Source organism: Haliotis rufescens, unplaced genomic scaffold, assembly GCF_023055435.1.
Source record: "Haliotis rufescens isolate VD_foot unplaced genomic scaffold, xgHalRufe1.0.p SCAF_31, whole genome shotgun sequence".
Taxonomy (NCBI): Eukaryota; Metazoa; Mollusca; class Gastropoda; order Lepetellida; family Haliotidae; genus Haliotis; species Haliotis rufescens.
The window spans coordinates 10,001-19,151 of NW_025964013.1; positions in this window are offsets into that span (position 1 = coordinate 10,001).

Consider the following 9,151-nt stretch of genomic DNA (forward strand, 5'->3'; position numbering starts at 1 on the left):
GTTGGCCTACCAATAACATGTCTAGGTGTGTCTGCAAAAATAAAGTCTGTCAACATGGCCTATGAAAACATCATAAAATATTTGTCTGCTTTAAATATGTTGAATTAAATAATAAATATTCACATTTCTAACTCACAACATGATAACTAGGGCTGGGATGGGCAACTTGGGCAGATCATGAGTAGGACCAGGGTACCAACAGTACTAGATCTACCCGGACCTTTGTTTATTCACGTAGTATTTTGTTTAACGACAATAACAATCAAACTCCATAGTAACACTTCAAGGCGCTAAATGGTCGCATTTCAGACAATACACACATTCCTTCTGATTTTTATATGTTTGAGTAGTAAATATTAAAGCTTCTGTCAACTTTAGTGTATGCATGATCAGATCGTTTTTGCACTCAACTCTTGAGAGCAACAACTGGTACTTGCGTGGGGTTGAAATATTAGAATCAACAGGCCTGTTTCTATACAAAGGGTAAGTGTGTTTTGTTTTCACAATAGACAGGCCTAGTAGGATAAATATACATATATTATAATAATGATCTCAGATCTTGTAGAATGTCAGAGTGTTTTCTAAAATTCAAATTGAATATACTGCATTGTCATCTTGTTCATGCAGAAGTCTTAGTCCAAAGAACAACTTGCCCCTCATATCTCCTGGATATACGGCCTCTCTGAATGAGAGCAGTTTTGACGAAAGTGACAAGTGGTAAATTGATCCGATCCAAAGTGGTAAATAAACTACTTGTTCCCTCTGTCTTCCTATCTGCTGATTGACTAGATGTACATCTAAAACTGGAATGAACAGGCTGCGCCGAGATAAGCTGTGTGCATGTACATCAACGATCAAGACGAAAAGCGTAGTCTCCTGTCTGGACCGCATGAGCACAATCCAATTCAAATGGAAGTAAGCCGACTATTTCGTTCATGTGAGAAATCTTGAACTATGTGTGTCTTGGGAGCACAATATGAGACGAGCATCACTGTTAATACAATAACTAATTTTCTAAAAGAGAGACCAATCACGATACAAATGTGTTTCCCATAACTTTGTGCTGCCATGTTACATTTCTAGAATCTAGTATACTGGATAAGGCACAATTACAATCATTACTTACTAACATAGGGTCAATAAGTTTAGCCGATTGTGTTGTAATTCGTGTTGCTTCATTTATGATACTGCGGAAGTTCTTGGGTGTTATTTTGTCACGTAAGTGGTGAATATTCATATTGAAAAGATCTTCATTTAGGTTACCAACAAGGACGATGTCATAGGATACATCAAGTGCAGTTTCTATCATGTGCTCAAGACAGTCCAATATGCCGTAGGGGTATTGGGTGCGTGATAGGTGACATAAAGCAGAACACGGTGCTGTGGTGAATTAACTTGAAACCACATTCTTTCTGAATTGATTACTTCCAAGTCTGTTCTATGCTTGACACAAAGTGAATTAGAAACATATACAATTGTACCACATCAGAAACAATCCCTGTCCCTCCTGTGAGGTTCATGGAAGAGATCAAGGAGCAGGTCGGCTGACTGAATGTTGGCGTCCAGGTGAGATTCAGTGAAGTATAACACATCGAAATCGCAGATATCATCGTTATCCCGGGTACTTCTGATATTCAAGTTGAGTATGCTGATATCATTGGTTGTGTTATATTCTTTTGGGCCGGGATTTGGATGAATATCACCAGCAATGAACAACAGAAGGAGAGAGATTAATTTCATGTTTACGCACAAGCCATACGTCAAGACAAGACAAAAGGGCAGTTTGTACATCGTGAAATGCATTTTGAAATGGATATATACTTTACTGGTAAAAGCTTGACTCCTGAGGTAAGTTGGCATACATCTATTATAAAATAATCCAATCGTCGCCCTGTACGTCATGATGTCAATCATTGCCTAATTTGTGGAGAATAATGATGAACGATGAACATCTTGTCAAAGTGTTTGATAATTGGCTTGGTGAATATGACTAATCGAATGTTAAGCGCACTGTAGAGGCATGATGAATATATAAGGTCTTCTTGATTGTGTAGTACAAAATGTTCAAAAGCTTTGAACTGTAGTCTGTGAACAAAGGACAAATGCCTGAAGTATGTACAAGTTACATAGAAAAGATCCAGGAAAAAGCTGGGTCTTATTCAAAATGAATAGAGGAAATATGATACAAAAGCATACAGTGTGAAACATAATGACGACAAGTAGGGTGTGTTGCCACAAATTGATTTTGTCGGCTTGGATGGGACTGTGCAAGTACAGCAATAGGTGTGATCAAGATCATCTGATTAATGACATCTTGTAGTAGGAAAACGTAGGTAGCTCTGAAATGATATGATGGTCACATTCAGAATATAGTGATGACATTGGCGTGATACCTGAACAGGTACAGGCCATGAAGTCACAACACATTTATGAATTTATCAAATCATCAATGTCTGCAAGACAGTTGATCCAAAATCACCTTCCTCCTTGTTTGCATGCAGATATCCTACCATCAGGTCCAGAATGAGTACATTGAGGTGGCTTTCTTGAGTTCTAGAAGCCTTTCAAGTAGTGAATGGCGAAGTTTGGTCAAGTTTTCAGTGATAAAGATTTTGTCAGGGATTGACCTAAGCTTGCATTTGGACATGTACACAATCATTTTTCGTATTGTGGGATACAAATTTGACAAGTGCTTGGGCTCTGCCATTGATGACCTTACCCACAGAACGATTTAATTCATTCTTATTTAGTTTTATACCTAAGTATGTATGACTGATATCAATGACTTTATCATCGGTTGGGGCGTTGACATCATCGATGGGCACATTCATAAAACGCAACGAAATAGCATCGTGTGTATTGTTCTAGTTCCTCGATGTGAGCTTGAGCCTTAGTCACATTATCCTCAACCCTATGAACTTTGTTTTGAAGTTGCTGGATCAGGTCAGATTGTGCTTTAATAACTGAATTTTGATTTTCGACACAATCTACTAAGGTACTTGTTGCTGATTTAACGGCCTGCTCAACGTGTTTGCCTAACTCCATCGTCAATTTTGGCACTAAGACGGGTAACAACTTGGCCATAAAAAGTTTGTGGGCAACTGCGTGAGTTAAAGCATGTGATGCTTCGTCCTCAGTGAGAGACACCCCCACTGGATAGAATAGGTCTTCTTTGTCGTTGTGCTGGAGGCTGGTCATCAGCTGGACTGTCTTTGCCACGCTGTTCTCCAGTCGAGGGTAATGGCGGAGTGATTGGGGTGTTTCGCCGCCATGTTGCTTCTCGTGTTGATTGTAGATGATAGGGGCAAAGAAAGAGGAAATAGTTACTTAAAGTGACTTTGGGTAATTAATGTTGAAGACGGTATTTGGAGTGTTGGTACCTTGTATTTGTTGTAGCTGGGTTAAGATAAACTCTCTTTAGTCCAGGTGTAGGCAGACTTGTGATGATCAATCAGTGGTCTCCGGCACCGTGTTGTTTGATGTGTTGGGTCACTGAAGAATATATACCAACTGTTAGTTCATATTGTGATTTGAGTTACTGACATGTAAAGACCTTCAGAATGTTGATACCTTGTTCAGGACGGTGTGCTTTCTTTAAGAAAATAGTTCAAAACTTGATTTTCTTTCCGGAGCTCTCAGAGAACGTGTTACTTCTCAGCCATCTTGTGCCTAAAGTTGCGAATATGTCACCCTGATGTCGCAAATGTATATATATATATAAAGTATAGCATATTGGATTATGAATTTATTACAGATAATCTGTAATTAGACATAGGGCCTACTATAGAAAGAAAAGGGAATAAGAGCCTAGTCTAAGTCTATAATTGCTGTGGTGGGAAGTGGTGGCGATGTAGGGAGGCGATTGCTGGCAGTGAGAGGTGTTATGGCCTTAACATTAGCAGTCGGATGGATTATTGATGTTCTACGTTGGTGTTATGGATAAGTGAGATTTCGTGCGGGGACGTTGTAGAAGACAGTCCGTGCTGGATGTTTCGATCCTGAATGGGAAATAGTTTGTTAACATTCTGAGATTTTGAAGCAGAGTTTGTTTAAAGGCTGTTTGCAATTCATGTTTGTTAAGTACTTTGTTGATTGGTAGGTGGGTGTGGTCTGGCCTTTTTGTGAATGAGGCATGTTTTTTTATGGTGTTTTGGAATTGGGAGGGGTAGTTGGTGGAGCTGCTAGTTTCAGCAAAATGGGCAGCAATAGCATTAGCGTTCTCTTTGTTTGTGGATACGTCCTTAATGTTTGGGTAAACTTGGGGGTTTGATGTTGATGTGATTTGGGTGGGGGTGGGCCAGGGAAATCATTGTTATTGGGGATGGAGAAAATGGATGTGGATAGTACGGGGGAGGTCATATTTACCCCTGCAGAGAACGATGAATCCATGAAAGAAATAAAGGTGGCAGTAAAAAAAAGGAGAGTTGAGGGGTGTGTTTATGTGTGTTTGCTGAATACCAATGGCAGCTGGTTGCTATAGAGGCTTGAGCTGAGAGGCAGGGGGTCAGGGGGAAACTTTAGTGATGTTGGGTTAAGTTGGCTTTAGCAGACCTGTCAACCCTCCCGCAATTTGATGAAATCTCCCAGTCTCCCGCAAGATGGACTGTTTCTCCCGCAAAACAGAATTCTTCATTATTTAAAAAATTCGCCTCCATTGTCCCGTGAGTAAAAACAATGAACGGGAAGTTTGCGTCCCGATCTGTCCGGTAGGCTCCCGGATTAGCGACCCTTATCACAGCCACCCGCAGGGGGACCCAGATGGGCCTTTGTCCAGTAATCAACTGGTAATTAAATTCATATGGTGAACGATTGAACAATGTAAACTGTTAAGAAAACTCTGATAGTCCTAACAGGTGCCTGAAGGGTTGAACTTGAAATGAAAAATCAGCCAAGTATTCATCACTTCATGAAATGAACTGTTGTCTTCATGTTCTTAGCGTGTTTATTCTTCCATAATTTAAGAACGTAGATACATATGGCCGGTCCAGTTATACATGACTTTATTGGTTATCAGATTTGTCAGAAACTTTGTTAAAACATCAACATACCTCAAAGTTACGTCATTGAACTCTTGGAAATGAAAACAAAATATGTCCTGCAAGCGCCGTCTTCAGAAACAACACTATGAGTGATTGGTTGATTCGGTACTCGAAATAACAATGAGTTACACGATCAGGCTTCCTCACAGCTAGGATTTCAAAGTCAAAGTTTAAAGTGAAACTTATAAATTTCCTTTTGACTGACATCGTGACTTGTGTGCACAGAAAATATCAAAACAGAACTTTATCAAATTTCGCGAGAATGTATCATGTGATTATTTTACACCATTTGATTGGCTAATAGTTTGCTTGCGTCCCAGATCTGCAATCTAATTTGCATACAACAGTACTAGTCAACCAATGAGATTAATACACGTCAAGGTCAGAAAGGTCAACAACGACAACGAGACTCATTTCATTCATAAATAATAGTACTTCCAAATATGGCATACATTTCTTGGAATGGAATAACGTGAACATTTCTAGGAAATTTAATAAGCGAAGTAATGGGACTGTCAACAGACTACCGCAGACAGAAAAAACCCAGTATATCTTATTGAAATTAAGGGCGATGATGTTGCGTCAGGATAAATGCATTTGATATTTCTTTGGCGAATTTTGTAACCAACATCGCGCCAAATACTCAGAAAACCTGCATCGTAACGAAGCCTGACAACTGGTCGGATTGAACACAGACACACACGTCGTCAACTGGTCAAGCTACCGATTGTGAAATTTCAATATCTGATTGCAATATCTGATGATCTTTGAACGAAAGTTATATGGGTAGATTGTGCTGGGTTTATTTTTGGAGGAGGAAAATGCAAACGGAAATAAAGCAAGCTGTACGTACACTGTATAAGAAACTTATTGATTATTTATTGTTTCAAAATATTTGGTTTTCTTTGTAACATTATTAAAAATAAAAGTTGGAAATTATCTTATCTTCACTATCTTAAAAATCTCCCCCTTTGGAGGCAAATCTCCCCATTTTGAAGTCAAATCTCCACATTGTCATGATGAGGGGTTGACAGGTCTGGGCTTTAGTCTTGAGGTTGTTGGTGGATTTGATGATGATAGGCACTCACAGGATATATTGACGTCCGAAGACCGTGATGAATAGTGGTATGGCTGTAATATACAGCGAAAAGCTGGAAAAACCCTCACTTACTGACTCACTTCAGGTATTTGGTTTTCTTCTAAAAACAAAGACTTTGATATCAGTAATTGATGCAGAGAAGATTACTGAAGTTCGTGACAGTATTTTATGTGAAAAGGACAGTGATTCCTGACACGTAATAAGTTTCTGTGGACACAGTGACACTTTTCCTTGCTGTGGTACTTTGAAATGCACATGCAGTCAAAGGGGAGATAATTTTCACATTTGTATTTACACAGTTACCTCCCTTGGATGATTTTACAATGTTTCTTTGCTCCAGCTCTTCCTCCAGCATGCTCTGTGAGCTGAAACATCAGCTGAAAACATTTCGTAAACAAATTTGAACATCAACTTTGTAAGGCGTCTAAGGTTTAGTTCAGGTACTGTGTTTGACCATAGATAAGCAGATCGGATAGATAAGCCGAGGTATTAACTTAATTCTTGAATCTGTATCAAAATGTCATGTGCAGTAGATAAGCCGGACCCTCAACCTGAAACGACGTCTCATCATGATCTGTCATTGGAAATAAAAATATCAACAAATCCTTATTGAATTACACAAGTTAATCCTGCTGTTACACCATCGGTAATAAAAAACTGTTTAATGGTATATCTGGACTCATGTTTGTAATCCTAGGTAATCCATTTTATTAATTTTAGTCCAACTTTCATTCACATATATTTACATTAATTTCGAAGTGCATCCAGTTGTACAACTTGCCGTTCCATCAGGTCCGCTTTACCAACTCACCGTTATTTACAGCAACCACCATCATATTACTGCTACTGACACCTTGAAACGAACCTTAGTTGACAGAAAAAGGATACATGTATCATACCTGCCATACTTTGAATTGTTCAAAGTAATATTTGTTGTAGTTTGACGATTAAATGTAAAGATATTGTTTCTGTGATGGAAATAGCAAAATCGGGTGAAAGCTCAATGGTGATTTGTCCAATTGTTCTGACAATACACAAAACTGCTGCTGCATAACCCTGTTTATGGTTTGAAGATATGTAGTAAAACCTGCAATTAAAATAACAAGATATCAGAATATATTATCCGTAGTAAAATAGTAATTTAAGATACTATTTATTCTGATCATAGCATCCAAATTCTTTTCTGTTATATTTTTTGGTATGTTTTAATGTAATCACTGGTAGATTGGGCTTAGTTTACGAGACACATACACGGTAATCTTTATCCCTGCATATAAAACAATGCCTAGCATAACAAGATATACAATCAAAATGGTAAATCATCATGTCCAGTGATGTTTTACTCGCAAATTTTACATATTCATTGACTAAGTTTGTTATAGCATTGTTCATTCACCTGAAGCGATACAATGCAGTTTTTTTACCAGAAACAGAAACAGAAAAAGTTTGATGAAAGTGTAACCCAAACATAAGCCGACCCCTTTCTATGGAATCTTATTTCTGGTCCTCAAAATTCAGATTTTCTACGGTCATATAAGGTAGTAAAATTATTGTTTTGTTGTTTGTAATGAAAGTGATTGTGAATCATAGACAAAAAGTGGTTTTGTTTACAAATAGTATGTTGAATGCTGTAGAGCTTCAGAAGGTGTATTTGTCTACATGATTGTTTTACTTTTATCTATCTAGTATATTTTATGTTGAATCTGTGATAAGAAGTGGATGTATAATTTATCATCTCTATATGACTGAAGTGTTGCTGATGCAAAGTAAAACAGACTCACTGACTCACTCTTCTCAGAATGCCCAAGGCAAGAGTGTAATCCATCACACCCGGTGCTGATATTGTTACACTGTGTTGCTTGAAGGAGAGTAGTCCATGGAAGACGATATGTGCAGGAACTGAGAAGAAAACGTGTGTGTGGAAAGGAGGCTGTGGACCTCAACATTTGCTTCATGTTTTTATGTTTTGTTGAAAATTTACCCTTGTTAACATTTTGAAGAAATTATGAAATATCTGTTTAAAGTTTCTTGCATTAAACAAACCACGAGACCTAGGATAAGGATATTTAGTATCTTGTGTAGCTATATATGACCATTTCTCAATTATTTTTGTTATTTGTTTATTATTATTTGTTTTGTTTGTTTTTGGAATTAACACATGTTGAACTGAACTTTCGCTTTTATGTTACTCCTTAAGATGCTATATTTTGTTAATTTCTCCATAGCGTTATGCCAAACATTTAAAATATCAATGCTGACAACTTTTGTTTAGTGGTTGTCTTGTTGACATTTTGAATTGCTGACTCCTTATCCAGGTGAGCTACAGTGCTGTGATACTATTATTTTACTGATAAGGTCAGTGTTCTCATATCATGTTGTGTGCCAACACAGGTTTCCGGTGAAGAGATTAGACCATAAGCTACTCAGAATAGAGATCCATGCGCCAAGAACCGAGAATCAAGGCCAGAACAGAGGGCAGACATAAGGTGCAGACACAAAGGTCAAAGCAAGAACAGAGGGCAGACGTAAGGTTCAGACACAATGGTCAAAGCAAGAACAGAGGGCAGACGTAAGGTTCAGACACAAGGGTCAAAGCAAGAACAGAGGGCTGACATAAGGTTCAGAAACAAAGGTCAAGAACAACAGAGGTATAGGTACAGACACAGAAACAAGGACTACAGCTCAAGATACAGACACACGGGACAAAGACAACAGATGAAGACACAGACAAGGTCGAGGGCAGCAGAGGTGAAGGTACAGACACAGGTGAAGGTATGACGTATATTTTTGCATGTGTGACACAGTAATGTCACAAGCAGAAACTTGGTCACGGTAACTTCTGCTTTGATCTTCATACTGGATGATCTTGTTAGGTATGAAGATTGATGGACTTACCGTGGCCAAAACACACAGTACAAACTCACACATGCTTGAGCTTACACTGGGCAGAAGAGCTAGCCAAAACATTTTTGTGATTGTAAGGTGATAACAACTTAATACTGTCACATCCAGA